The following is a 5,568-nucleotide window of genomic DNA, read 5'->3' as shown; positions in this document are numbered from 1 at the left end:
CGGTGCGGCGGCAGGCACGGGGCTCCTCGGTCGGTGCCTCCGGCACGAGCAGCCGAGGCCGACGGGGAGGTAACGGGTGTGCCAGGCCTGCTGGACAAAGTAGGTGCGTTTGCTTGCTCGTGTTGCCTTATGTCCAGCCTGAAAAGTTGGATCTGCTAACCCGTGGAAGGGCAGCTTTGCTGACAAGTGCGATCTGTCACTTCTGACTGCAGGGCTTTCTGGATTACAGTTTTAAGTTTTAATCTGCAGTATTTCTTTCAAAGGAACTCTGTGGGTTGTTACTGTTCACAGTCGATTTGTAAGTCAGATGTCTAAGGTGATGGGATATGGGCATTCAGAAGTGGCTACTGCTTAGGAAACAAAACATGTTCCACAACTCTCCTTTCAGTGCCAAGAACCTGTAATCTATAAATTTGTAGTTAACACTTTTTTTTTCCCCCTCCAGTTAAGGGAAATACTTGTTGATGTTTCCTTCTGTGTAAGTGATGTTCCGATTCCGGGACAAAGCCTGTGTCTTACACGTCATTTCAGGGGTGGTCCATCTGTGTTTGTATGGAAACTTCCCTACCTTAGTAGGAGTCTGCAAACCTGAGCCTCTGTGGGAGTCAGCATTGCCTGTTAGTTTTACCATACCTCTTGCACATCTACCAAAAAGTTCTTTAGTGGGAAATTGTACCAGATACTAGCTTTGATTTCCTAACAGAGCAAGCCCAGTGTGATTGTGTTGTCAGATTGTTTGGGGGTTTGGGTTTTTTATTTCTTTGGCTTTTTTTGACTGGCTTCAAAGGGAGGGGTCTAAAAGATAAGATTAAGTTCCTAATTCATGCACATAGCATGCCATTAGAGAGAGATTCCCTGCTAAGGGGCAAGCGACACCCATAGGTTTAACTGCATTGTTCTACATCTGTGATGGGGTGGGAGAATAGTGGAGGTGCTGAGAGGTACCTGTTGATAACAATTGAAAGCTGCTGGCAAATGGTCTTTACAGTTCTCACAACCTGTTTGGTCTGGGTGGTGGCACGAAGTAACAGATGCCTTTTCATCTTGGAAACAGTCCAGGGTACTTTTTTTAAAATTTGAAAATACTGTGAAACTCAGAGTTTAGGTGTGTTGAATTAAAAATAGGAAGTGTGTATTACCAAATTATGACAGGTATTCAGTAGTTTTCCTCACACAGGTTTCTCTTTTAAAGCAGATCCAGTGTGCAGTCCTTACGACTTGTCGTAACCTCAATGTTCTGTTGATTTAATAAAGACGAACCTTGGAAGAAAAGCTAGACCACTTCTTAGGTTTACAGGGCTGAAAAATACCTTAAATTTAAATTATTTCAGTGCAGTACTACAGATACTTCATCTCTTTTATGAATACCTTCCTTACCACTCCAGATGTTTGCAGTGTAATGTAGCTTTTCTTTTCATACTGGAATTAGCAAGTTCTTTTTCTGTTTACCAGAGTTGTTTGCTATTACTTCTCATTGCAATATCCTGAGTATTTCCTGTGAATTTAGAATTAAAAGCACCGAGCTAGATGGACAAAAAAAAAAGTTTTATTTGCCTGGGTGTTTTTAGGGTCATGATTGTGTGACGGGGTGGGGAAGTGACTGAAGGAAGAACAGGTTTGAAGAAGCAGAGGTGATCAAATGCTTCCCAGCAGCATCTCAAAGCCTAGATCTGGTAGTCCAGGTCCTTTTTAGAAATCTAATACTGTGTGGGTTTGACCCTTTATTAATAGCAAGCAAAACTTTTTTTTTAATTATTGCTGCTGCTTAAAGACTCTTTTGTGAAGAGAACTTAAAACTGTATATGCTTTAAATACATCTAGGAATGTTCTCAGCTTGTCAGAGTCCCTGTTAGAGCACCTTGAGATCGTCCCTGTTCTAACTGAATAAAACAGGTTCTCTTTTAATTTAACTTCACTTTTTTTAGGAGAAAACCTGTTCCAGAGATCTGAAATGTACCACAGTATAAAGTCATGTTATTACATTATGAATATATGCTGCTTTGACGTGTTCTTCCCTAGTTCTCTATGAATTTACAGGTTCTACTTAACCAAATACTTGGGGGGAGAAGATATCTTTGAGCCAAGTTTTAATAGTCATAAACATGTTTAATTGTGAACATGTTTAAGCATATAACATTTTGTATAAATAATAATTAGTATAGTACATGATATGACACTTGTCATGGAATTAATTTGGTGTTTACATTTTTGTAAATATGCATCATATTAGGTATTGCTATACAGGGAAGGTTTTTCTTATATATATGCATACATGTTGTAAGTTTTTTTTGTCTCTGCTACTTTTGTTTCTGTTTCCTTAGTGAATACCCAGAGCAAATTAATCTTTTTTTAAATGCAGGAAATTCTTTCTCTCTCCCCACACCAGTGTATTCATACACTGGAAGATAAAAGCCACTAATTCTTAAAAATGGAACATGCATTGAGGCACAAGGGGAGAGGATTCCTAAAGTATGTAGCCATATATCTCATTTCCAGTGTCAGTCGTTGCTTCTGGTACTGTGGCCAGGTCTTTGCTTCACTTTAGTTAATTAATTGATATTGATTATTAAACAAAGGAGCTATGTTTTACACTTTTTCTAAAGTATCTAGTGTATGTTAGGTAGCTATGAGTTTTATAGAGAAGCAGTGTTGAAAGGTTTTCAGTCATTGATCAAATTCTGATTTGTATGTGAAAGGAGAGATAATACCTTTGCTATCAGGGTCTGTAAGAACTAATTTAGAATCTGCTGTTTAAAAAATAAATCTCCCCCAATTCCAAGAGATTACTGTAAGCTTTGCTAAATAGTTAGTTCCCAGAGACAACAGCAATGAGCAAGTCTCATGTTTGAAGGGACTTTTGTCACCTTAAATACTTTGACCTTAGCATTTACTGCATTAACTTCCTGTATTTACAGGCAGTGCCTAACAGCCTCGTAAGGCTGTTTTGCTCATGAATAAAAGTTTGGGAAAAAAATGGTTTGTGTGAGTAGTAATGTGTGTGTAAAATACCTGAATGGTTAGTAGGAAGTCAGCAAGTAGAGTGTAAAGGTAATACTTTGTTATGAAGCAACACTTCAGGAGCTGTACCAGCTGCTGAGACATTTCATCAGGAAAATAACCTCATGGGAGTAATATAAAAAAGTTAAATAATGTTGAGATCCAGGACTCATGCTTGGCAATGTAATATGTTACCATATAGCACTGTAAATTGCTATTTTTGAGTAGTTCCACCTTCTTGTGGCAAGGAGTGACAGAACTTACTGACAAAGTAACTTGCTGGTTGCAAAATTACATTATAAATTAAATATTACCATAGTGTTCTGTCTCTCAGATACTCTTATGAATGAATCTCTTAAAGGAAGCATTAACTACTTCTTACTTTTAATAGGTTGAGCTTGTTTCCCTGTATTGCAACAACTGCTGAATGGAGGGAGGGAGTGGAATTCAGTCTTTACTGATACTCTTTCCGTTACCATCCTGCATGGTTCTTTACCCATGTTTTACAGAGTGGTGAAGAATTAGGAGAAGCTGCAGTTGTTCAGCTGAGTGGAACTAAATGGGTGGCTCCCTTCTGGACCTTCACTTCTCTGTATTAGGTAAGAGGGGTGACTTGCTTCTTTTGAAGCAACTTGTGTTACCTTAGAGGTATATGTGTTTTAAGAGAAACTTCTAGTTAGCAAATTCTTTTTTGGACTTTTTTTTTTGTTGTTACTGTTGTAATCTGGTGGCTTGAAGAGGGTATTCATAGTATGTAGCTGTTTGAGGCTTTTCTTCAAAAAATATTACTGTTTCCATCCATCCAAGTAGTTTTAAAAACTTGCTCTATGTTCACATACTTTCTCTCAGAAACATGATTATCTTGTGTAGAGTATGTCAATGGTAGGACTGTCCCAGAGCTGAATTACAGCAGTGATGGTTCAGCACAAAGTTCAACTAATGTACCAGTTGTCTCCTTGATATGGAAGGTACTACTTTTTTTTCACAGAATAATTTGCCCTCCTAAAATGTTTCTCCCTGTCTTTCAGTACTTAGAGGGCCTATAAAGGTAGCAGAAAGGTCTCCCTGGAGCCTTCTCTTTTTCAAGCTGAACAACCTGAGCTCTCTGAGCCTTTTTTCACAGGAGAGGTATTCCAGCCCTCTGACAATTTTTGTTTCCCTCCTATGCACCTGGTCATTCCTGAATGTCTGTCATTCCTGTGCTGAGGACTCCAGAGCTGGACAGTGTTCCAGGTGGGGTCTCACCAGAGTGGAGCAGAGCAGCAGAATTGCCTCCCTTGACCTGTGGGCCATGCCTCTTTTGATGCAGCCCAGGATAGGGTTGTCCTTCTGGGCTGCGAGCACACACTGCCAGCTCACATCCAGCTTTTCATCCAGCAGTACCCCCAGGTCTTTTTCTGCAGAGCTGCTCTCAATCCTTTCATCTCCCAGCCTGTACTGATACTGGGGGTTGTTCCAGCTTGGGTGCAGGACGTTGCACTTGACCTTGTTGAACCTCCTGAGGTTCACATGGTCCCGCTTCCCAAGCTTGTCAGGTCCCTCTGAATGGCTTGCCTTCCCTCAGTTGTCAGCTGTGCCACTCACCTTGGTGTCATTTGCAAGCTCACTGAGGGCTCGCTCAGTCCCACCATATGTCATTGGTGATGATGAACAGCACTGGTGCCAATACAGTCATCTGAGGGACACTACTTGTCATTGATCTCCATCTGGACATGGAGCTATTGACTGCTATCCTCTGGATGCAGTCATCAAGCCAATTCCTTATCCGCCCAACAGTCCACCTATCAAATCCATGTAATCTCAAATTTAGAGAGAAGGATGTTGTGGGGGACCAATCAAAGGCCTTACAGAAGTCCAGATAGATGTCATCCATTCCCTTGTCCACTGAAGCAGTCACTCCATCGTAGAAGGCCACTGGGTTGTTCAGGCAAGGTTTGCCTTTGTAAAGCCATGCTGGCTGTTTCATCACCTCCCAGTCCACCGTGGGGCTTGGTGTTCAATCCTTGTGTGACATGATTTCAAAGCTGTAACTAAATTAAAGTGTATCTACAAGGTACAATGTCTCAGTTTGAAACCAAATGGATATTTATTCTTGGTGGGCCTTGCATCAACTAGTGAAATCACAAGTAGAAAATCACAGAATGTGTGTAGATTTGGTGGTTGTTGCAGACCTCCATGGCAGCGACTACTCCACATGCTTTGCTTTTCATTCTGGTGACAGGACTTCAGCTGTCTGGACTGAGCTAGAGTTCTGGGGTGAAGCTAGTTCTTGGTCTTCCTTCATGGTGACTATGCTCTTACTTACTCCCTTTGGTGGACCTCTTTTTGGACTTGTTGATACTTCCTTGATAATCATTGTATCAAAGATGAGAATAACAAATACAGACCCCTACTCCCTTACCTTTAGGAGCTGCATGCAGGGGGAGGCCCAAGAGCTACCTCTAGCATGTTGCCAAGCTTGCCTGATGCTGAGACATGCCAGACTTGTCCAGGCAGCCAGGCCCTGGCACTGCTTGTGTTCTCCTGCTCTGGTATGCTCTGTGGGACCCAGCTTGGAGCAGCTGCAGTTCA

General features: G+C 41.4%; 1 protein-coding gene across 1 annotated transcript in view; it reads left to right on the top strand.

Moving 5' to 3' along the window:
- Positions 1-3,506: 3,506 nt before the first annotated feature.
- Positions 3,507-5,568, top strand: part of UBE3A (ubiquitin protein ligase E3A) — a 49,167-nt gene continuing 47,105 nt past the window's right edge. The window contains exon 1 of the mRNA XM_008949513.1: positions 3,507-3,596. The gene's annotated coding sequence lies outside the window, so the exon portion shown is untranslated. The remainder of the gene's footprint in view (positions 3,597-5,568) is intronic.

Source organism: Merops nubicus, unplaced genomic scaffold (assembly GCF_000691845.1).
Source record: "Merops nubicus isolate BGI_N331 unplaced genomic scaffold, ASM69184v1 scaffold15821, whole genome shotgun sequence".
Classification (NCBI taxonomy): domain Eukaryota; kingdom Metazoa; phylum Chordata; class Aves; order Coraciiformes; family Meropidae; genus Merops; species Merops nubicus.
Note: the sequence above shows the minus strand (reverse complement) of the source record. Positions and strands in the feature narration are given on the sequence as shown.